Raw genomic sequence first — 26100 nt, forward strand, 5'->3', positions numbered from 1 at the left:
TCAGATTGCCAAGAAAAACAAGATCATCTCAAGAAAAGATTTTCTGGCCACTTTTTCTTTATTCCCTTAAGGTCATTCAAGTCAGTTTCTATGACTTGCAAGCAAAGGAATTTCATGAATTCACTTGAAAAGCATTGTTGGGAAGGAAATGACTGGCTTGAGAGGTTGAGTTTGGGTGGAAAGTCAGTGTTGGCTAGTGGAGCAGGGTGGTGGGAGGGCAGGGGTGGGGTGGCAAAGCTTGAAGAGCTTTCAGAGCCCTTGTTAAAGGACAGAGGTGCCTCCTCTGGTTAGTGACTTTGGTCAGTCTCCTCCCTCCACTCCCCCAAATGAGAAGCTTTGCAGTAAGAAGGGCTCACAGATGACCAGCTTCCTCAGAGGAAGAGACGCATGGAAGTCTCAGCAGGGCCATTCACAGCAGCAAGCGGCCTGGGGGCTGGAGAAGGACGTCTACCCTTGTCCCGGCAGCAGCCAGTACTTCGGGCTTGATGGAGTGAAGGAGTTGGTCTCCTCTAGGAGCAGAGTGGGCCATCTACACAGACAGTGCAAAGAGGAAGTAGAAGATGTGTGGTCTTGGGGCAGCATTTTCCCTACGTGACTATGAAAACAAACTTCCCTCTGTGTGGGCTGAAGGGTGTTCCCTAAGATGCCCATACTAACCCTGGAACCTGTGTTACCTTATATGGCAAAAGAGACTTTACAGACATGATTAACTTAAGAATCTTGAGATGGGGAGGTTATCCTGGATGACCGGATGGACCTGAGATAATCACTAGGGTCCTTGTGGAAGGGACTCGGGAGAAGTCAGCGTCAGAGGAAGGCCATCTGATGGTGTGATGAGAAGCTGATCAGAGACAGAAGATGTTATGAAAATGAAAGTCGCTCAGTCGTGTCCAACTCTTCGTGACCCCATGAACTGTAACCGCCAAGCTCCTCTGTCCATGGAATTCCCCAGGCAAGAATACTGGCATGGGAAGCCATTCCCTTCTCCAGGGGGTCTTTCCAACCCAGGGATCAAACCAAGGTCTCCCAAATTGCAAGCAGACTCTTTACCATCTGAGCCACCAGGAAAGCATGCTATACCATCAGCTTTTTAACCATGCAGGAAGCAGGCCTTATTTGTATGCTTTAGTAGATAGCAACTACCTCAGAGTATCGCTATGAGATTTAAGTGATTTAATATATAGAATAGTAGTTGCACAATGAACCTAGGTCTCTTATGTCTCCAGCATTGGCAGGCTGGTTCTTTACCACTAGTACCACCTGGGAAGCACAGTAAATGCTCCCTATTATAAACATCCTTGGATCTCTCAGAGCTGTACTACCCAATGAAAGTGAAATTGTTAGTCCCTCAGTTGTGTCCAACTGTTTGGGAACCCATGGACTATAGCTCATAGCCTGCCAGGCTCCTCTGTCCATGGAATTCTCCAGGCAAGAATACTGGAATGGGGAGTTCCCTGGTGGTCCAGTGGCTAAGACTCCAAGCTCCCAATGAAGGGGGCCAGGGTTCAATCCCTGGTCAGGGAACTAGATCCCATATGTCACAACTAAGACCCAGTGCAGCCAAATCATAAATAAATAAAATTATTTTTTAAAAAAAAGAATACTGGAATGGGTAGCTGGAATACTGGAACCCCTTCTCCAGGGATTCTTCCTGATCTGGGGATTGAACCCGTCTCCTGCATGACAGGCAGTTTCTTTACCATCTGAGCCTCCAGGGAAGCCAAAAACTACATGTGACAACTAAGAACTTGGAATGTGGCTGGTCTGAATTGAGGTATGACACAAGGGTAAAATATACCCAAATTTCAAAGACATGGTCCCAAAACCAAAAAAAGTAAAATAATTAAATAATTTTTATATTGATTACAGATTTAAAATGATAATATTATGGATATAGTGGAAAATATAATGTATTATTAAAATTAAATTCACCCATTTCCCTTTCTCTTTACATTCCCTTTATCAAAGTGGCTCTTTGAGACTTTAAATCTCTGTGTGTGGCTTGCATTATGTTTCTACCAAACAGAGCTCTCTGATTCTCTGAACCTTGCTGAATGGAACACACAAAAGCAAGCCCGGAGCATTCAGGGAAGCCAGTCAAACACACTGACTCCCTGATGAATGCCCCTGGCATTCATCTGCTCCTTCTCTTTTGTATCTTTAGGATGCCACCCAAGAGACATTCCTGGGAGCATCTTTAATTCTTGACTGCCAGGTCCAGCTAAGCCAACAGAGTAAGTTCAGCTGACCTCAGATGGCTCAGGTCCCTGCCCCAGGGCAGAGAATGTAACCATCACTTTTTGAGGCATCCAATGGGCTCAGAGCACCATCTTCCAAAGTGGCTTAGCAGGAGTCTGCTCCCCCCATACCATACACTATTTTTTAACCCCTGCCATCTGTTCCACAGTGTTCCAAGGGGTCATCATTTAGGTGTCTCTTTTGGATAGAAAGTTCAACTCTGTCTAGAAATGGTGCATGGGTCTTAGAGCTATCACACCTCAGCAGCCATCAGGAATTCAGCTTGCTTTCCTCTCCTCACCCTCTCCCCAAGAGTGGCCCCAGACCAGAGAAAGACCTTCTAGCTCCCTTCTTCAGCTGTCCCCCAAAACACGCACACAGCTGGCTCCCACCTTAGATGCTCGACTGCCAATCTTTACAGTGATGCTGATGACCTTATCAGTTGCAATTAAGCAACTGAGCTTAGTTGCTCAGTCGTGTCCAACTCTTTGCAACTCTTTGGACTTGTAGCCTGTCCGGCTCCTCTGTCCATGGGATTTTTTAGGCAAGAATACTGGAGTGAGTTGCCATTTTCCTCCTCTAAGGAGTCTCCCAACCCAGGGATCAAACCTGCATCTCCTGTGCCTCCTGCATTGCAGGCAGATTCTTTGCCCACTGAGCCATCGGGGAAAGGATGGCAAAAATAGCAAAACTTAGCAAGCTGCAAGGGCTCCAGAATTTTACTCAGGTCCCACAGCCAGGCCCTGGGTGATGGAGACTCAGGTAGACTCCAGGCTCTGCCCTCATTCCTGAGCATGGAGCTCACCACCCCACACCTAAGGAGCACACAGGCTCCTTTCCTCAATAAGCCCCTACCCCACTTCATGGGCCTGCAGAGGCTGCAGGGGCAGATACGCAGGGCTAAGAGGACAATTTGCCCCTAAGAGGTCTCCAGACTCAGTGATGCATGCCTCATGGATTCTCTGCCCATACCTTGGGATGCTCCTCACGATCCTTATCAAATAGAATGACCATATATCTAGCAATTCTCCTTCTGGGTGTATACCCCAAAGAATTGAAAGCAGGGACTCAAACAGATCTTTGTTCACCCACGTTTAGAGCAATTGTGGCATTGTTCACAATAGCCAAAAGGTAAAAGAAACCCAAATGTCCACCAATAATGAATATCTAAGCAAAATGTGGTCTGTACACATGATGGAATATTAGCCTTTAAAGAGGAAGCATATTCTGATACTTTGCACAATGTGAATGAAACTTGAGGACATTATGCTAAGTGAAAAAAGCTGGTTATAGGAAGACAGACTGTGATTCCACTTATATGGCTAATGTACTTAATGTTCAGTAAAGTCACTGAACTCTACACTTTAAAAATGACTAAATTCATAAATTTTAAGGTATATATATCTTGCTACAATCTAAAAATAATACCTCCAACTAAGAGAAAAAATAATCTGTGTTTCTACAACATCTCTAACCAGAGCCAGGTTGTGATCAAACATACCCTCGAATTTCCTTACCTTCCCTGGTGAGGGAACCTCCACCAGGGGCCTGCCCAGTCCCCTCTCAGCACTCCCAGGCCCTGAGCCCAAGGGTGGGCTTCACTCAGATGTTTTCTCTGTCTCTCACTGGAACTTGTGGGCTGCTTGAGAACACATATTTTCATGAATCCACAGGGGAAGTCTGAAGCTTGGGGCGGGAAGTCTGAAGCTTGGGGCGGGAAGTCTGAAGCTTGGGGCACGAAGTCTGGGTCAAGGGATGTTTGCAAACACATTTGATTGCATAGTTGACAACAGAGACTTTGTTAGTAATAAAGCTGATATTTTGGGGGTCTTCCTTGGTGGTCCAGTGGTTAAGACTTTGTGTTCCCAATTCCAGGAGTATGGGTTCAATCCCTAGTGAGGGAACTAAGATCCCATATGCCACAGGGCGCAGCCAAAGTATGCATAGTTGTTGTTGTCTAGTTACTAAGTTGTGTCCCCAGGGACTGTACCCCTCAAGGCTCCTCTGTCCATGCAATTTCCCAGGCAAGCATACTGGAGTGACTTGCCATTTCCTTCTCTAGGGATCTTCCTGACCCAGGGATCACGCCCACATCTCCTGCATTGCAGGCAGATTCTTTACCACTGAGCCACCAGGAAAGCCTAGATCTAGATTAGATTAGATCTAGATCTAGATTAGATATGGAGATGGAGATAGAGATATCTATAGATATAGACATTCAGTTCAGTTCAGTCGCTCAGTCGTGTCTGACTCTTTGCAACCCCATGAATCGCAGCACACCAGGCCTCCCTGTCCATCACAAACTCCCAGAGTTTACTCAAACTCATGCCCATCGAGTCAGTGATGCCATCCAGCCATCTCATCCTCTGTCATCCCCTTCTCCTCCTGCCCCCAATCCCTCCCAGCAGCAGGGTCTTTTCCAATGAGTCAACTCTTCGCATGAGGTGGCCAAAGTATTGGAGTTTCAGCTTCAACATCAGTCCTTCCAATGAACACCCAGGACTGATCTCCTTCAGGATGGACTGGTTGGATCTCCTTGCAGCCCAAGGGACTCTCAAGAGTCTTCTCCAACACCATAGTTCAAAAGCATCAATTTTTCAGCGCTCAGCTTTCTTCACAATCCAACTCTCACTTCCATATATGACCACTGGAAAAACCATAGCCTTAACCAGATGGACCTTTGTTGGCAAAGTAATATCTCTGCTTTTTAATATGCTATCTAGGTTGGTCATAACTTTCCTTCCAAGGAGTAAGCGTCTTTTAATTTCATGGCTGCAATCATCATCGGCAGTGATTTTGGAGCCCAAATAAATAAAGTCTGACACTGTTTCCACTGTCTCCCCATCTATTGCCATGAAGTGATGGGACCAGATGCCATGATCTTAGTTTTCTGAATGTTAAGCTTTAAGCCAACTTTTTCACTCTCCTCTTTCACTTTCATCAAGAGGCTTTTTAGTTCTTCACTTTCTGCCATAAGCGTGGTGTCATCTGCATATCTGAGGTTATTGATATTTCTCCAGGCAATCTTGATTCCAGCTTGTGCTTCCTCCAGCCCAGCGTTTCTCATGATGTACTCTGCATAGAAGTTAAATAAGCAGGGTGACAATATACAGCCTTGACGTACTCCTTTTCCTATTGGGAACCAGTCTGTTGTTCCATGTCCAGTTCTAACTGTTGCTTCCTGACCTGCATACAGGTTTCTCAAGAGGCAGGTCAGGTGGTTTGGTATTCCCATCTCCTTCAGAATTTTCCACAGTTTATTGTGATCCACACAGTTGAAGGCTTTGGTGTAGTCAATAAAGCAGAAATAGATGTTTTTTCTGTAACTCTCTTGCTTTTTTGATGAGCCAGCAGATGTTGGCAATTTGATCTCTGGTTCCTCTGCCTTTTCTAACACCAGCTTGAACATCTGGAAGTTCTCGGTTCACATATTGCTGAAACCTGGCTTGGAGAATTTTGAGCATTACTTTACTAGCATGTGAGATGAGTGCAATTGTGCAGTAGTTTGAGCATTCTTTGGGACTGCCTTTCTTAGGGACTGGAATGAAAACTGACCTTTTCCAGTCCTGTGGTCACTGCTGAGTTTTCCAAATTTGCTGGCATATTGAGTGCAGCACTTTCACAGCACCATCCATCAGGATTTGAAATAGCTCAACTGGAATTCCATCACATCCACTAGCTTTGTTCGTAGTGATGCTTTCTAAGGCCCACTTGACTTCACATTCCAGGATGTCTGGCTCTAGGTGAGTGATCACACCATGTGATTATCTGGGTCATGAAGATCTTTTTTGTACAGTTCTTCTGTGTATTCTTGCCACCTCTTCTTAATATCTTCTGCTTCTGTTAGGTCCATACCATTTCTGTCCTTTATTGAGCCCATTTTTGCATGAAATATTCCCCTGGTATCTCTAACTTTCTTGAAGAGATCTCTAGTCTTTCCCATTCTGTTGTTTTCCTCTATTTCTTTGCATTGATTGCTGAGGAAGGTTTTCTTATCGCTCCTGGCTATTCTTTGGAGCTCTGCATTCAAATAGGAATATCTTTCCTTTTTTCCTTTGCTTTTTGCTTCTCTTCATTTCACAGCTATTTGTAAGGCCTCCTCAGACTACCATTTTGCCTTTTTGCATTTCTTTTCCATGGGGATGGTCTTGATCCCTGTCTCCTGTACAACAGATATAGACATAGATAGACACAAAGCTGATTTTTTAATTTCATCTTCTAGCTGCTGATACTCTGACTTGGTTGGTTCAGAACACAAACAGGAAAGAGAGTAATGTTACTCACTGACTACCTAAAATCCCAGCACTGCCAGGATTAGACAGGAGGCCAAGGGCAGGGTTTTCTACTGGATCTAGATTTCAGCAGTCTTAGCTAAGGAAGGTGTATGCTGGTTATCAAGCTATTGTCTCTAGGTTCCAAGTCTACCCTTTCATATTGTGTTGTGATGATGGATACAGGACTTTGGAAATTGCGTTCCCCTTTGCTGGCTTGCAACTGTTAGGTTCTGCCAGGAAGGATGCTAGAGAGAGACTGGAAGGCAGGAGTGAGCAAAATGCTCTTCTGATCTGCTCATTCCTCCTGGCAGGTGAGCCCAGCAACAACCCTTCATCCTGGTAGCAGGTCAACCTGTTACAGCTTCTTTCCACACCTCAGAAGTACCAGCCCCAGCCAGACAGCACCCCTCCTCAGAGGTCTGAACTAAGTCTGCTGCGTCCTTGAAAAACAGGGGTAGTCACGGGGGGCCTTACTCCAGGGTTAAGGCTCAGCTGTGTGGGCTTCTCCTCCAAGCTCACAGGTCCTGATGACCCTGACCTCATCCCTTATCCCCCAGCAATAGAGGCAGCTGCTTCTTGCAGTTGTTTTCTTTCTCACCTCACTATTTCTTTTGTAAGATATTTATCTGTTTATTTTTGGCCGTGCCGGGTCTTCACCGCTGCACACGGACTCTCTCTAGTTGTAACGATCAGGACTACTCTCTAGCCGCAGTGCTTGGGCTTCTCATCGTGGTGTCTTCTCTTGTTGTGGAGCGGGAGCTCTAGGGTGCACAGGCCTCAGTATCTGCAAGTCCTGAGCTCCAGAGCACAGGCTCAATAGTTGGGGTACACAGGCTTAGGTGCTTCACAGCACGGGGGATCTTCCCAGATCAGAGATCGAACCTGTGTTCCTGCATTGGCAGATGAATTCTTTACCACTGAGCCACCAGGGAAGCCCTCATAATTTTTTTTTAAAGGTTTTTAGTTGTCTAACAACTATTTGAACAATGTCCTAGGTTAAATATTTTCTGTTAGAATACCTAGTGTGATTACTGTTTTCCTGACTGGGCCCTGATTGTTTTGGGGGTTAGGGTCTGTGCAGATAGACCTTTAGGGTGACCTTCATGACCCCTGCCCTCTGGTGTCCAGGTCCTGTATAATCTCCTCCTTTTGAGTGTAGGTGGGACCTATGGCTTGCTTCCAATCCGTAGAATATGGCAAATTGAAGGAATTTTTCAGAGGTGATTAAGGTCCTCAAACAGTTGACTTGAGTAAATAAAAAGAGTGATCATCTGAGAAGGGCCTAACCTAATCAGGTTAAAGGACCTAAGAGAGGACTAAGCTTTCTCTGAGGTCAGAGAGACTCTCCTGGTTGACTTGATGAAACTGAAAGTCGCTCAGTTGTGTCCAACTCTTTGCGACCCCATGGACTATATAGTCCATGGAATTCTCCAAGCCAGAATACTGGAGTTCCCTTTTCCAGGGGATCTTCCCAACCCAGGGATTGAACCCAGGTATCCTGCATTGCAGCAGATTCTTTACCAGCTGAGCCAACTGGGGAGCCCAAGAATACAGGAATGGGTAGCCTATCCCTTCTCCAGAGGATCTTCCTGACCCAGGAATTGAGCCAGGGTCTCCTGCATTGCAGGTGGATTCTTTACCAGCTGAGCTACTAGGGAAACCCTGACTTGATGAAGTCAGAGCTGTCTTGAGGAGGCCCACGTGGCAAAGGACCACTCAGAATGGGGTCCTCAGTCTTACAACCACAAGGCAATGAAATCTGCCAACAAGCGGAATGAGGTCAGAAAGTAGTTATCCATGGTTGACCCTTCAGATGAAAATGCAGCCCAGCTGAAACCTTGATTGCAATCTCAGGAAACCCTGAGCAGAGAACTCTGCTGAGCCACACTTGGACTCCTGACCCACAGAAACCGTGAGCTAATAAATGTACATGTTCTCTTAAGCTGCTCAGAGTATAGCAATCCTTTATGAAAGCTTAGAAAACTAAGACCATGTCTACAGACTTTGTATGAGACAAATTAAACATAGTTTTAAAATTACCCATGAAAATCTTTTGAGAGAGCTGACACTGATAGCTAGATATTTTCTTCTATGTTGGAACTTATGGTACCAGTTGAAGTAGGTGGCTTTCATTTAGGGACCATGTGGTTCTAAAATACATATGCTTTTAAACATGAGAATCACACTCAGCATACTAAGATGCTCACACTAGGAAACAGATTTATGAAAATAAAGCCAGTCTGTGTGTCCCTCTCATCCTCATTCAGTGGTACATATTCATTAAGTAAAAGAGCAGGTGGAAATTGCCTTGCTATGTAAAGTGTTTTCTGGCTCAGTTTATTGTTGAACTTAAGTTCAACAAGTATATAATGTAATTCTCCTTTATTTGAGCTTCTGTGTTTGCATTTTTAACTTAATAAGACATTTGTGTTAAATTTTGGAGAAGCTTCCTTTATAATTTAAGATCCCTCATTTAGCCAAGAGTCTATTGAGTCTGCCAATAACCCATTATTAAGAGAAGTAACAACCTCTCAAGATGCAGCTGCAGTAGAACAAGAGGTGTTTCTTCGGGTCCTCTATGTAAGATGACCATAAAAGCACTGAGAATGTCTTCTACCTCTACTGGGTCCAGAAATAATGCCAGTAAAAAGTGAAAAAACAGCACCTCTCTTGCAAAAGCAATCTGTATCTGGGAACTAGGCAAAAGGGATTTTTCGTGTGTTCTTTTAGTGTAGTGCTGAGCATGGTTTCTATTGATGAGGTTATTTTACAATACTTATGAAGTTAACTTGTAGCTTTTGGTCCACTAAAAATAATGTGAATAATTGACTGCATAATGGAACAGATGACCCCAAGATTACAGTTTAAAATGTTTTGTATCTAGAACTAATCCAGCAATCTTACCCTAATATTTCTTTATTTAATTGCATATCTTGGAGATCCAAACAGCCCATCCTAAAAGAAATCAGTCCTGAGTATTCATTGGAAGGACTGATGCTAAAGCTGAAACTCCAATACTTGGATGCAAAGAACTGACTTGTTAGAAAAGACCCTGATGCTTGGAAAGATTGAAGGTGGGAGGAGAAGGGGATGACAGAGGATGACTTGGTTGGATGGCATCACCGACTCAATGGACATGAGTATGAGTAAACTCTGGGAGTTGATGATGGACAGGGAGGCCTGGCGTGCTGCAGTCCATGGGGTCGCAAAGAGTCAGACACAACTGAGCAACTGAACGGAACTGAACTGATCTTGGGATTTTCCTGGTGGTCCAGTGGATAAGACTCCACACTTCCAATGCAAAGAGATCAGGTTTGATCCCTGGTCGGGGAACTAGATTCCACACGTGACAATTAAGCCCATGTGCCACAGCTAGAGAAGCCCACGTGCCACAACAAAAATGCAGCACAGCCATAATAAATACTAAAATTTTTTTAATTAAAACATTTTATAAAAAATAAAAAAATTGCATAGCTATATCTCTATATCATGAGCTCATCTTCTCCTGTGAGAACTCCAAAATTACAGCTCACTGCTGAACAACCGTTGACAAGAGAATGTTGAATCCCACCAAAAAAAAAATACCCCACGTCTGAGGACAAGGGAGCCGCCCCAGCAAGATGGTAGAATCAAACCCCATACCCACCAGGGATGCTCAGAGGGCTCAAACAAACCTTGTGCACACCAGAGACCCCACAGACACTGAGACAGAACTGTGTCTGAGTGTCTCCTGCAGAGGTACGGGTCAGCAGTGGACTGCTACAGGGTCAGGGGCCCTGGGTGCAGCAGACCTGGGTATGGCATAAGCCCTCTTGGAGGAGGTCACCATTAATCCCACCATAGAGCCACCAGAACTAACACAGGACTGGGGAAACAGACTCTTGGAGGCAGACAGAACCTTGTGTGCACCAGGACCCAGGAGGAAGGAGCAGTGACCCCACAAGACTGACCCAGACAGGCCCGTGTGGGTCCAGGAGTCTCAGGCAGAGGCATGGGTTGGCGGCAGCCTGCTGCAGGGTCAGGGGCACTGAGTGAGGCAGTGTTTACACAGGACATTTTGAAGGAGGTCGCCATTATCTTCATTACCTCCACAGTAGTTTGGCCTCAGGTCAAACAACAGGGAGGGAACACAGCCCCGTCCATCAACAGAAAATTGGATTAAAGATTTACTGAGCATGGCCCCACCCATCAGAACAAGACCCAGTTTCCCCCTCAGTCAGTCTCTCCCATCAGGAAGCTTCCATAAGCCTCTCATCCTTCTCCATTAGAAGGCAGACAGAATGAAGACCTGTCTGCAGATTGGTCTGAGGATTGCCTGAAGACAATCACTGAAAACTAACAAATCTGATCACAGGGACCACAGCCTTGTCTAACTCAGTGAAACTATGAGCCATGCCATGTAGGGGCACCCAAGATGGACACATCATGATGGAGAGTTCTGACAAAATGTGGTCCACTGGAGAAGGGAATGGCAAACCACTTCAGTATTCTTGCTTGAGAAACCCATGAGCAGTATGAAAAGGCAAAAAGATAGGACACTAAAAGATGAACTCCCAAGGTTGGTAGGTGCCCGATATACTACTGGAGAACAGAGGAGAGATAACTCCAGAAAGAATGAAGAGACAGAGTCACAGCGAAAACAACACTCAGTTGTGTATGTGACTGGTGATGGAAGCAAGGTCCGATGCTGTAAAGAGCAATATTGCATAGGAACCTGGAATGTTAGATCCATGAATCAAGGCAAATTGGAAGTGGTCAAACAGGAGATGGCAAGAGTGAACACTGACATTTTAGGAATCAGCAAACTAAAATGGACTGGAAAGGGTGAATTTAACTCAGATGACTCTTATATCTACTACTATGGACAAGAATCCCTTAGAAGAAATGGAGCAGTCATCATAGTCAATAAAAGGATCCAAAATGCAGTACTTGGATGCAATCTCAAAAATGACCGAATGATCTCTATTCGTTTCCAATGCAAACCATTCAGTATCACAGTAATCCAAATCTATGTCCCAACCAGTAAAGCTGAAAAAGCTGAAGTTGACCAGTTCTATGAAGACCAATAAGACCTTTTGGAACTAACACCCAAAAAAGATATCCTTTTCATTATAGAGGACTGGAATGCAAAAGTAGGCAGTCAAGAGATACCCAGAGTAACAGGCAAATCTTTCCCAGCATCAGGGTCTTTTCCAGTGAGTCAGTTCACATGAAGTGACCAAAGTGTTAGAGTTTCAGCTTCAACATCGGTTCTTCCAATGAATATCCAGGACTGATTTCCTTTAGGACTAACTGGTTTGATCCCCTTGCTGTCCAAGGGACTCTCAAGAGTCTTCTTCAACACCACAGTTCAAAAGCATCAATTCTTTGGTGCTCAGCTTTCCTTATAGTCCAACTCTCACATCCATCCATGACTACTGGAAAAACCATAGCTTTGACTAGACAGACCTTTGTTGGCAAAGTAATGTCTCTGCTTTTTAATATACTGTCTAGGTTGGTCATAGCTTTTCTTCCAAGGAGCAAGCATCTTTTAACTTCATGGCTGCAGTCACCATCTGCAGTGATTTTGGAGCCCCAAGAAAATAAAGTCTCACTGTTTCCATTGTTTCCCCATCTATTTTCCATGAAGTGATGGAACCAGATGCCATGATCTTAGTTTTCTGAATGTTGAGTTTTAAGCCAACTTTTTCACTCTTCTCTTTCACTTTCATCAAGAGGCTCTTTAGTTCTTCTTTGCTTTCTGCCATGAGGGTGGTATCATCTGCATATCTGAGGTTATTGATATTTCTCCCAGCAATCTTGATTCCAGCTTGTGCTTCCTCCAGCCCAGTGTTTCTCATGATGTACTCTGCATGTAAGTTAAATAAGCAGGGTGACAGTATACAGCCTGACATACTCCTTTCCCAATCTGGAACCAGTCTGTTGTTCCATGTCCAGTTCTAACTGTTGCTTCTTGACCAGCATACAGATTTCTCAGGAGGCAGGTAAGGTGGTCTGATTTTTCTATCTCTTGAGGAATTTTCCACAGTTTGTTGTGATCCACACAGTCAAAGGCTTTGGCATAGTCAATAAAGCAGAAGTAGATGTTTTTCTGGAACTCTCTTGCTTTTTTGATGATCCAGTGGATGCTGACAATTTGACCTCTGGTTTCTCTTCCTTTCCTAAATCCAGCTTGAACATCTGGAAGTTCACGGTTCACGTACTGTTGAGGCCTGGCTTGCAGAATTTTGAGCATTACTTTGCTAGTGTGTGAGATGAGTGCAATTGTGTGGTAGTTTGAGCATTCTTTGGCATTGCCTTTCTTTGGGATTGGAATGAAAACTGACCTTTTCCAGTCCTGTGGCTGCTGCTGAGTTTTCCAGATTTGCTGGCATATTGAGTGCAGCACTTACACAGCATCATCCTTTAGGATTTGAAATAGCTCAGCTGGAATTCCATCACCTCCACCAGCTTTATTCATAGTGGTGCTTTCTAAGGCTCACTTGACTTCACATTCCAGGATGTCTGGCTCTAGGTGAGTGGTTTGCCATTCCCTTCTCCAGTGGACCACATTTCATCAGACCTCTTCACCATGACCCATTTGTCTTGGGTGGCCCTACATGGCATGGCTCATAGTTTCATTGAGTTAAACAAGGCTGTGGTCCATGTGATCAGTTTGATTAGTTTTCTGTGACTGTGGTCTTCATTCTGTCTGGCCTCTGATGGATAAGGATAAGAGGTTTACAGAAGCTTTCTGATGGGAGAGACTGACTGAGGGGGAAACTGGGTCTTATTCTGATGGAAGGGGCCATGCTCAGTAAATCTTTAATACAATTTTCTGTTGATGGGGATGGGATGCTGTGTTCCCTCCTTGTTGTTTGATCTGAGGCCAAACTATGGTGGAGGTGATGAACATAATGGCAACCTCTTTCATAAGGCCCCATGCACGCATTGCCTCACTCACTGCCCCGACCCTGCAGCAGGCCACTACTGACCCAAGCCTCCTCCCATATCCATAAAGGGAAAAAAATGACACCAAATTAAAAATGGGATTTTATAGCCATAGATTAAAACTAAAGATCCAAGATTAACACAGAGAGATTAATTTTTTTTTAAATCTATGTAAAACCTCATGTCAACTTATTTGCAAATCTAAACAAAATGGTAAATTTATGGGAAAATAAAAAGTATCAAAATTGACTTAAGAGAATGTAGAAGGTCTGAAAAGACTAACAAACAGGGAATAAATTGGGAATCATTGCCAAAGAATCCATCCTCCAAATACAGTAAGTCTAGGTGTAATCCACAGTGTGAAAAACCATGTATTTCAAACCAACAGCCAGTTAATGCTAACCAAAAAAATCTACAATATTAATAGCAGATGAAATAGATTTCAAGTAAAAAATCTGACTAAAATAGCACCCAAAAGAGAAAATTACAGACTAGCTTGACTTATGAATATAGATGCAAAAATTCTGAATAAAATATTAGCCAATTAATGGAGCAGTATGTTTAAAGAATAATGCACTGTGATCAAGTAGGTTTATTTTTATAAGACTACAAGGACTAAAATTAGAAAATCTATTAATATGTTATTACCCATAGGGAGAAAAATAAAAAGATCAACTCAATAGACACTAAAAAGATCATTTTCTGATATTAGTAGAGAAAAACCTAAATAAACTGGAAATGAAAATAGACTTATTTAATAGAAGGAATATCCATTTCAAACCATTAGCCAATATAGTATTTAAAAACTTTAGACTTTCCCAATAAAGTAAGGAATAAGATAATGATAGTTGTTATTGCCATTGTTACAAGACATTGTAGTGGTAGTTTCAACTCTATGCAACAAGACAGGAAAAGTGCATAAATGTGTAAGTATTGAAAAAAGAGAAGTCTTCATTGCAGCTCACATAGTTGTCTACCTGTAAAACCCAAGAATATTGTGGAAATGAACAAAGGCTACCCAAGTGAAAACAATTAGGAGGCTATTTACTCAGAACTTGCCGTAGGAGGGGAATCAATCACATTCACTCGATTTGGTGGAACTCAAAGGCAAGCAGGAAAGATTTATAGTCAAAAAGAGGTGGGAAGGTTTCAGATATGCTTTGATAGAAGATTGTTGGCATGGGGATGTTGGCTAACTAGCTACATCCTATGTGATTGTTTTGGGGAGTGTATTTGTTTCTTGGTCTTTCTCTGGTTGGTCTTGAACTGGAATTGTAGCAGAAATTTGGCCTCTGTACACTGGTACCAAATTAAATTTTGGAGACAGTTTTGGGTGAAGTAGAAAAGAATAGCTTTATTGCTTTCCCAGGCAAAGGGGGACACAGTGGACTATGCCCTCAAAACTGTATGTCCTGGCCTAGAGGAGGTAGTAACGGTTCCAAGAAGAGGGCATGGTGAACTCATGAACATTCTTCTGATTGGTTGGTGATGAGGTAAGTGTGAGTCAGCATCTTCAACCTTCTTGTTCCAACCAGTCTAGGGTCTATGTGTTTGTGGGCAGCATACATTTAAGTTCAGTATCTGCAAAACAGCTCAAAGATACTGCTGTGAGTATCTCTTGAGGGGGAACCAGGACCCTGGCTCATGGTTGCACTATTGTTTCTTTTCTTTTCTTTCTTTTTTTGGTGGGGGGCTGTGCAGAGTCTTCATTGCAGGTGCCTGGGAACTTTTCTAGTTGCTGAGTGTGACTTAGCTGCCCCAAAGAATGTGGGTATTAGGTCCCCATGGTGGCAGGTGGTAGTTTAGTCGCTAAGTTGAGTTTGAGTCTTTGCAATCCCATGGACTGTAGCTTGCCAGGCTCCTCTGTCCGTGGGATTTCCCAGGCAGGAATACTGGAGTGGATTGCCATTTCCTCCTCCAGGGGATCTTTCCAACCCAGGGCTTAGAACCTGGGTCTCCTATTGGCATTCAGATTCTTTACCACTTAGCTACCTGGGAAGCCCAAGGATCAAACCATCATCCTCAGCATTGGAAGGTGGATTCTTAACCACTGAACCACCAGGGAAGTCCCATACTATTGTTTCTTGGCTGCCTCTCCCATGTCTCTGCATCCCCTCCTTCCCTGAGTCGCAACTGTATGAACATGCCCTTTGGAAATCACGGAAGGTCATGAAGGCTGAATGAAGCCTATTTCCCATGAACAAGCAACAGGAACACAGAAAAGCTTCTGTGTCCAGGAGCCCCACAGGGTCCTGCTCGGTACAGAATCAGGAGCAAAAATTGGAGGAACTGATCACCACTGATCAAGTCCTGACTGTTCTGGTCTGATTGTTGCAGAGAGTCTGGTTTGACTTCCCAGGTTGCTTGCTACAAAGATTTCGGGTCATAGTGCTGTGATCATACATGGTCTGACCATTTCCATTTGTATACTTAGTTTCTTAATGTGCTCAGTTGTTCAGGCACGTCCAACTCTTTGTGACCCCATGGACTATAGCCCACCAGGCTCCTCTGTACATGGGATTTCCCAGGCAAGAATACTGGAGTGGGTGGCCATTTCTTCCTCCAGGGGGTCTTCCCAACTCAAGGGTCAAACTCACATCTCCTGCATCTTCTGCATTAGCAGGTGGATGCTTTACCACCTAGGAAGCCCTGTTTCTTAATATCGGTCAGAAAAATAAATGAAAACTAACCACAAAAGACGGTAACAAAGTATAGATGGAATCTAGATTTCTGCAACTAGAGTCTCTTGAAGTCCTCAGGCTTCTTGGCTGTTTCTCTACAATTCAAACAAAACAGTTTGATTCTCCATCCCATGTGGAAAATCCAGCATCCTTCCAATTAAACAATATTGTATTTCTCCTGGTTATGTCTTGCTATAATTCCTAGACTAAACCAGGTTCTTAGTCTCTGCTTTTAACTTGTCTCTCACAACAATTTCATTTTTCCATCATCTCTTAGCCACACACTGGACTTTGCCCCTATTCCTACATTCATCAAAACTCTGTAATCCAAGCCTGTTATATACAACAGATTTTTCATCAAAGCAACTGAGAAAATAAGAGATTTTTTATTGCAGAACAGTGTAAGTGAAAATATTGAAGGCAAGTCTCCATTGTCCTAAAAATGCATTTCCATTCCTCAATGTGGAGATGCTCCTGCTAGCCCTATTTTTCCTTAGGCACCAAGCTATGCTTGTATCTCCACTGCTTTCCCTCCAGTCCTGCTCCCATTCTGTCTCTAGGCATTCCTCACACTCCTTACTTTTCTGTTCTTGGCCCCTCAACTCTTCTTCCAGCCTTCCTGCAGACCCTTGAAATTTTTCCCACTTTGTAATAATGCATTCAGGCCTCTTTGAGTCTAGCCAACCCAAATGATTGGATGGCATCACTGACTCAATAGACATAAGTTTGAGCAAACCCCAGAAGATAGTGAAGGAGAGGGAAGCCTGACACGCTGCAGCCTGTGAGGTCACAAAGAGCCAGACGTGACTCAGTGACTGAAACAAAACCCAAATTTTTGTTTGCTATAATTGACTTTCTCAACCAGAAATGCCCATAGAGGCGTTTTCTTAAGACATACAACCATGAACCCCAGAGATGAGTTATGACGTTCCCCTAGGAAGCAGAGTTGGTAGGTAGCTGAGTTGAATTTTTTAGTCTGTTTTTTTCCTACTCTCTACACAATATAAATTTGCAAAAATCAACTACATTTTAGAATAGTAATTCATGGGGTAAGTTCCATTTGCAATATAAACAGCAAAAAAAAAAAAGTCAGTAATAAATATAAGAAGTATACGGCAATTCAGCTCATGAGCTACAACTATTGAGCCCAAGCTCTAGAGCCTGTAACCCACAACAAGAGAAGCTGCTGCAGTGAGAAGCCTACTCACCACAACTAGAGAGTAGCCGCCCTCGCTGCAATTAGAGAAGGCCTGTGCACACCAACAAAGACCCATCAGAGCCAGAAATAAACTAATTAACTTAAAAAGTGTATGCACTGATACAAGGAAAAATTGTATTGAGGAATATAATAAAAACTTTGAGAGAAATGTACTGTATTCCTGGATGGTAAAATCATAAAGATAACAGTAATTTTACACTAACTTATAAATTTAATGCAATTTTAATCAAAATTCCAAAGGAAATTTTTGCTTTTGAACTGATTTACTCATCAAAAAGTGTGCCAAGAAGAATAACAGATAAGAATAATTAACAAAATATTTTAAGTATCTGCATTGTCATGTATTAAAATATGTCATAATGTTAAAATCTAATTTCATAGCCTTGTTACATGAATATGGAGATACCAGTGGAGACTAATGGAAAGACTCATCAGCTAGAATTAGGTTCACCTGCAATGACCAGTAAAAACAATATAACAACAATGTATACACAATAGAAATTTATTTTTCTCTCCTTTATTAGAAGTCTAAGGGTGAGCAATCCACAGCTGATAGAAAGTCATCAAGATCTCCTCAGACACCAAGACTTTCTGTTTTGCTATGATGCTCAACATGTAGCTTCTACTTATGGTCCAAAATGGCTGCCAGAGTGCTTGTCATCACATTTAGGTTACAGGTGTCAGAAATGAGGAGCAGACCTAAAGAAGAGCATGGCCCCTCTCATTCAGGACATACCCTGAAACTTACAAATAACAGTCCCAGTGTGTCTCAGTGAGCAGAATAAGCCACATGACCACACCCATCAGCAAAGGAGGCTGGGAAACATAGTTTTGATTTAGGGCAATCAGGTATCCAGCTAAATTAGAAAGTTTTATTACAAAAGATGAAGGGGAGAAGGGATATTGGGATGTCTCTTGTAGTGAAGCCCAGACTGACGTACACCTGAGCATCTAACATAATCCCTGGAGGAGGGTATGGCAACCCACTCCAGTGTTCTTGCCTGGAGAATCCCCATGGACAGAGGAGCCTGGCAGGCTACAGTCCATGGGGTCACAGAGAGTCGGGCACAACTGAGGATTCAGCCCAGCACAGCACAGCATAATGTAGATGTGGCATTTACATCAGTAGAAAAAGATGGATTATTTGATAAAGGGTGCTGAGATATTTGGATAGGAGAAAAGTTAAACTAAAGTTTCACCTCATCCCTTAAATTCCAAAAAGAATAAAGAATTGAACATTTAAAAAAATGAAATCATAAAAAGACTAGACAAAAGCCTATAATCGTGGGTTTTGAAAAAGTTTAAAAGAACTATAACATCAAATGTAGAATCTGTAAAGGAGTAGACAGATTTGACTGCATGAAAATTTAAAATATTGCTTGGTCCCAAAACACTAAAACTGTTTTAGCCAAAAGTAAAAGCAAGTGACAAATTAGGACAAAATGCCTGCAATATATTAACCAACAAAGAGTTAATGTTCTTATTTTATGAGGTCACAAAAATCAATAAGAAAAAGATGAACCCTCTAATAGGCAAAGGATAGAAACAGACAATTCACAAAGGAAAAAAGCAGATGGGCACAAAAGTGTACAACCTCACAAGCAGTGATCAAAAATGAAAATAAAAATTGTTGTGTGCTCTTATTTAAAACTATAAACTGTGAAAAATATGAAATAATGTTGATACTCAGATTGAGGAAAGATAGTTGGTTTTTTAAAGTAGCGTTGCTATCGAAGTTCACTCATCTCCTCCTGCGAGAGCACCAAAATTGCAACTAGCTGTTGAACAACCATCGACAGGAGGACCCTGAACCCACCAAAAAAAGGTCCCACACATCCAAAGACAAAGAATAAGCTGCAGCAAGATAGTAGGAGGGACACAGTCACGATTAAATCAAAGCCAATACCCATTGGGTGGGTGACCCACCAGCTGGAAAACAATAATACCGAAGAAGTTCTCCCACTGTTGTAAAGGTTTTGAACCCCATGTCAGGCTTCCTCAGCCTGGGGACCTGACAAAGGGACTGGGAATCCCCAGGGAATCTGCCAAGAAAGGTCAGAGGACTGGGAGAAACAGACTCCAATCTTGGAGGGCACAAACAAAATCTTGCATGTACCAAGACCCAGAGGAAAGGAGCAGTGACCCCACAGGAGACTGAACCAAAACTACCTCCTGTGGAGGTGGGGGCTGGCAGGGAAGGGCTCACCACGGGGATGGGGGCACTGGCAGTGGCAGGCTGGGATGGTCCCCCTTGGTATAAACCCTCTTGGAGTTTGACTTTAACCCTGCCATAGAGCGCATAGACCCCAGAGCTGGGTCACTTCAGACCAGACAACTACCAGGGAAGGAGTGCAACCCCACCAATCAGCAGATAATTGAGTTAAAGCTTTACTGAATAAGGCCCTGCCCGCCAGAGCAAGACCCAGTTTGTCCCATCACCAGTCCCTCCCATCAGGAAGCTTACAGAAGCCTCTTAGCCTCATCCATCAGAGGGCAGGCAAAAGAAGCAAGAAGCAGCACAGTCTCACATTGGCTAAAATAAAAACCGTATTACAGAAAGGTAATCATGATGAAAAAGCAGAAAGCTGTGTCCCAGATGAAGGGACAAGATAAAATCCCAGAAAAATAACTAAATGAAGTGGAGATAGGCAACCTTCCAGAAAAACAATTCAGAAAAATGATAGTAAAGATGATCCAGGATCTCAGGAAAACAATGGAGAAGATGCAAGAAATGTTTACCAAAGACCTCCAGGAACTAAAGAACAAACAAACAGCGATGAGCAATACACTAGAAGGAATCAATAACAGAATAACTGAGGCAGAAGAACAGATAAATGAGCTGGAGGACAGAATGGTGGAAATCACTGCTGCAGAACAAAATATAGAAAAAAGAATGAAAAAAAAATGAAGCTAACCTAAGAGACCTCTGGGACAGCATTAAACACACCAACAGTCACATTATAGGGGCCTCAGTAGCAGAAGAGAGAGTGAAAGAACCTGAGAAAACATTTGAAGAGACAATAGCTGAAAACTTCCCTAACATGGGAAAGGAAACAGTCAAACAAGTCCAGGAAGCTCGGAGAGTCCCAGACAGGATAAACCCAAGCAGGAACACACTGAGACAGACAGTAATCAAACTGACAAAAATTAAAGGTAAAGATAAAATAGTAAAGGCAACAAGAGAAAAATGACAAATAACATACAAGGGAACTCTCATCAGGCTATCAGCTGTTGTCTCAACAGAAACTCTACAAACCAGAAAGGAATGGCATGGTATATTTAAAGTGATGAAAGGGAAGAACCTAAGAACCTACAACCAAGAATACTCTATCCAGCAAGACTCTCATTTGGATTTGATGGAGAAGTCAAAAGCGTTCTTCAAGACAAACAAAAGTTAAGAGAATTCAGCACCACAAAACCAGCTGTACATCAAATGCTAAAGAAACTTCTCTAGGTAGAAAACACAAGAGTAGGGAAAGACCTACAGAAAATAAACCCAAAACAATTAAGGAAATGGTAATAGGATCATACATATCAATCATTACCTTAAATGTAAATGGATTAAATGCAAGAATCAAAAGGCACAGACAGGTTGGGAGGATGAAAACTTGTGTGTGTGTGCACTCACCATGTCACTCTGCTTAACCCCCCAAATTGCATGTAATTGTTTTATATTGTTAAGTTAATCATTTTCCCATTATGGCTTGAAATTATAACTATCTTTTATTTTGTGTCTGACTAGTGATTGTGAAAACTGATAAACATCTTTTACTGTTGTGATTACGTAACTATTATTCAGCACAATTGTATCATGATTGGTCAACAAAAAAAATAATAGAAATCTATATCACCAAAACTGCCATTTAACAGAAAAATCTGTAATCACTTTAAAATCCAGATGGATATCAAAATGATCTTGAAATTTTTTGAAAAATACAAATGACCAGGTATTGTTTTTTTTTTCCCTCCAGAGCTCCAGATATGTTTCTAATGAACAGTCATGTTTTAAAACAACTGGACTATATGATGATCTTTTACTTTTATCTAGTTTGTCTCACTTTTTCTATTTCATATTCAGTGCTCCCATTTCATTTAGCTTATATTTTCCAATTTCTCCCTCTTCTTTTTTCATATTATTTCTCAAGCCTTTATCAAGTGTAGTATAAAGCCTCTGTATACATATATATAAATAATATGTATAATATATATATTTCAGAAAATAAGAATTTTTGCTTAACTAAAAAATGTATGACATTTTGATTCCAGTTGTTTGACTTAGCATGAATAGAATGCTAGATTTCTAATTAAAAAATAGATATGCAACAAGCAACAAAGATTTACTGTATAGCACAGGGAACTATAGTCAATATTTTATAATAACCTATAATGACAAATAATATAAAAAATAACATGTATATGTATAACTGAATCACCTTGCCGTGCACCTGAAACATTGTAAGTCAACAATACATCAAGAAAATATATATATTAAGAAAAAGAATAAAGTAACATCACTACCTCTTTTGGGGAAGACAATAATGCCAGTCAAATGTTCTGAAATACTTCTCTGGCCCTTGTAAAATCCACTTCTGGGATATAAAGGGGAATGATTAGAGATGTGGTGATGCTGTGGGTACAAGGATGTTTATTACAGGTTATGCATATAGCTTAGGAGCAGGGTGTCTACCTAGACCCTGGGGGAATAAACTGTAAGCCCTATTTCACTGCATTCCCGATTGTACCATAATTATTGTGGATTTATTAAATGTTGTCTTGAGTCTTGTCCTTCTTTCAACCGTGCAGCTAATTCTAAAGGGTGCTATAAATATGAGGTTGAGTACCTGGTGATGTGAAAGAGTAATGATATGCGGGCGTGCTGCTGAAGTTTTTTGCTCAACGAATAAAGCTGACTACGAAATTCCTCGGGCACAGCACATCCCGGGTCTCCCTAACGTCTGCTCCCAGCCTCCACTCCCAGCTTCTTGGCTCCCTTGCGGCCCCACTTTCCTCCATGCTTCATTTCAACCGAAGCAACCAAACCCCAGGGTGTTGTTAATAGCATGCTTTTACTGGAGGGTTGAGTCATGGAGTACAATTACAGCACCAGGCAAGCAGGAAATCGCTTCACATTTAACATCAGACACTGCCTGCCCCAGGGAATCCCTCACGAGTGTTCCTCCAGAGTCTACCTTTCTATGCTTTCTGTTCCTCCCCAGTCGCCCTCTGCACACTCCTCATGCTCACCCCCACCCCTCACCCCAGTCTCTAGCTGCTAGCTTAAGCTTTCCTCCTGTTGGGAGTAATTTATTTGTCTTGCCCTGGAAGGGAGTAGGGTTTAGAGGTGTCCACCATTCACACTCTATACAGACCATTAGGAATGCTTCTAAGTTAAAATAAATCTCCCTTGAGTGAAATAATACCACTTGCAGCAACATGCTTGGACCTAGAAAGTGTCATACTGAGTGAAGAAGGCAAGCAGAGAAGGAGAAATACTGTGTGATCGAATCTAAGAAGAAATGATGCAAATGAACTTACTTGCAAACCAGAAAGAGACTCACAGACTTAGAAAATGAATTTATGGTTGCCACAGGAAAGGGATAGTTAGGGAGGCTGGATAGGTCACGTACACACGACTATATTCAAAACAGATAACCAACAAGGACCTATTGCATAGCACAGGGGACTCTACTCAATATTATGTGCCAACATGGATAGGAGGAGAGTTTGGGGGAGAATGATACATGGATACATATGGCTGAGTCCCTACACTGCTCACCTGAAGCTACCACATCATTGTTAATCGGCTATACCCTAATACAAAATTAAAACTTTTAAGTTTGGGAAAAAAGAAATCTTACTTGAGATGAATTCTATCATCCTTCTAAAAGCAGAAGCAGCTGCAGTCCTGAGAATGTATATATATAAATACATGTCTCTTTTTCTAGACACATCCTATTTACATGTGCATATGGTTAGAAAGAAAGACTGAAAAAGTATACTCCAAAATGTTAACAATAGTTCATTCTGATTGTTGCATCTACAAGAGCATTTTCTTTCTTTTTATTTTTAAGTTTCGGCTGCGCTGAGTCTTCCTTGCTGTTCGTGGGCTTTCTCTGGTTTCGGCGAGCGGAGGCGCTCCTCTCCAGCGGCAGTGAGCAAGCCCCTCGTTGTGGTGGCTTCTTTCATTGCTGAGCACTAGCTCTAGGCCTTCAGTAGTTCATGCTGATGTATTTTTCTAAGTCAGAATTCTGCAATGTATGCATACATTCATTTTATACGTATGAACCTTGTGTTTTTAAATAATCATCTGTAGCAACAAAAATATTCTTTTGTTACAAAATTTTACTTTTCAAATGTAAATGCCTTCCACATTATCTTAACTTCCTTTAACCTCAACACTCACCAGTACATTTAAGGGGAAAACGGGTTTATAGACAACTATTGTTACAGTATAAAATATGTATCCCAAAGATGTGAACAGGAAAAGATGAAATAAAAAGCAACCATGAACTGATTTGCAACACTGATCCTTAGGTTCAAAATGTGGGTGAAGACTGGGCTGGATTTACACCAAGTATTTCCTGGATTTATACCATGGGTTGCCTCACAGCAGTGTTCAATCAGACTTGCAGGCATTTGGCCAGATTCACGGCCCATGAGTTTTCATCAGAGATAAAATTTGGTAAAATCTATCAATCTTGATCTTTAGCTTTATAAAAATACTTGTGCCAGCCATTTGTCTACATAAAGTACATAAGGAACAATGGACTGTTAGGCTGAATCAAATATGTAAATAATATCATATCTGGGGGAGGGCACAGTAAGGTGAATGCATATGTGCTAAGTCGCTTCAGCCATGGCTGACTTTTTGCAGCCATATGGACTGGAGTCCTCCAGGCTCCTGTGTCCATAGGATTCTTCAGGCAAGAATACTGGAGTGGGTTGCCATGCCCTCCTCCTGGGGATCTTCCCAACATAGGGATTGAACCCACATCTCTTAAGTCTCCTGCATTTGCAGGTGAGTTCTTTACCACTAACTCCACCTGGGAAGCTAAGTTCAATAGTATTCTCCAAATTCATTATCAACCTGGAACCTCAAAGTGTGTCCTAAAAATGCACGGATATAATTAATTCCTCCATTGGTTGTGAATTTAAAAGAGAGTAAGACAAAAAGTGTAGTTAATTAGTAGGAGAGATTACACTAAGGTCCATAGATGCAGGAGGTTCTCATTGGGGTGCTCTCATCATTAAAGAGGAGAGGGGATGTGAATATCATTGAGTTGGAGGAATGAGCACTTGGGCTTCGCTCTGGGTGCCATTTAGTCCCAAACAATATGATATTCCCTTAAAGAAGAGAGCAAGAGGGTACAACTGCACAGCCTTGGCAGCCCTGGCTGGCTGGATGAGAAGGGCTGAGGCCCCAGGGATCAGGATGGATGGGCAACTGAAGATTACCAACTCCCATCAGAGAAGAGAAAGTTCAAGAAGTCTGAAAGGTGTGTCGGTGATGAGAGAGCTGTGTGGATATTGGAACAGTCTGAGCAGAAGGTCCCCAGCTTTAGGGTCCAGCTAGAACATGATTAGTATGGTACATGCCTATTTGAAATACTAACCCAAGGGTGCAAGAATCTGACCCACCAACATCACCATCTGCTTTGCCTGTCTCTGCAGAAAAGACTGAATAACTCAGGGTCAGGTGCTGTTTTTATATTTAATACATTCTGCATGGAAAGTATTCAGTTCATAAATGATGATAATGCAAAACCTTCTCATCTTCATTGTAGGCAGAGCCAGTAGCCACAGGACCAGGTGGACTGGGTGCCTGACATTGGCAGCACTCGGCCTGGGAAAGATTTACCCAGGTTCCTAGATTCAGAGAAGTTACCTGATTAAGATGGTTCCAACCAAATCTCAGTTAATTGCAATTGAATATGTGGATTATTCCCTTTATTGATCATGAATAGCTTTTTTTTTTTTCTTTTCATTCTAAGCAGATTTGTCCCTATCATCCCAGCAGAAATTAGTGAAATGATGCCTGTGTTCAAGAAACCCAGAATGATTTAATTAATAACTAAAGAAAAATATAATGCAAGAGGTTAGGGGAAAAAAATCTCCTGGGAAAAAAGGATCTATCTGCTAAAATGAAAAAATGGAGTGCAGTAGTTTAAAATGCCAATACTATTACTCTGTTTTTATTACAGCTTTTGATAGAGTAACCCTACTTTCAGAGTGTGCTCCTATTACAGTCTGTGTCTTTGAGTCTGTGTGACAGAGATAGGCTGGGGCCTATACTGTATTCTCTCTTTCCTGGCTTTGAATGTGGATTCATTCCCTTTCTGTAAAGAAACAGTGCTATTACAGATACCCCCACCTTCCCAACGACCCTCCAGTCTTTCTGAGGAACCTCTCGATTTTACAGGGAGAGTGGCGTGGCTCTCTGTCAGGCATGCTGGCTGTAGATTGCTCTGGCTCTGGGACTCTCTGGGACTAGATATGGTGAGTGAGACCATATCCTTAGGTACAAATTTAGGAACTGCCCCAAACTCAGTAATCAAGAGCAATAACATTTTGATGCAATATTTTTAAAATCTTAAACCAGTGCCCCCCCTCCAATTCTTTGTGAACAAAATATCAAAATTTGAAGATAGGATCAATATTATCAATTTTTCCTTTGGTTTCCAGGTTCCAATTTGGCTCTATTTGTTCTTCAGTCATGTCTGACTCTTTGTGACCCCATGGAATGCCCCACACCAGGTTG

This window comes from Odocoileus virginianus, chromosome 5, assembly GCF_023699985.2.
Source record: "Odocoileus virginianus isolate 20LAN1187 ecotype Illinois chromosome 5, Ovbor_1.2, whole genome shotgun sequence".
NCBI lineage: Eukaryota > Metazoa > Chordata > Mammalia > Artiodactyla > Cervidae > Odocoileus > Odocoileus virginianus.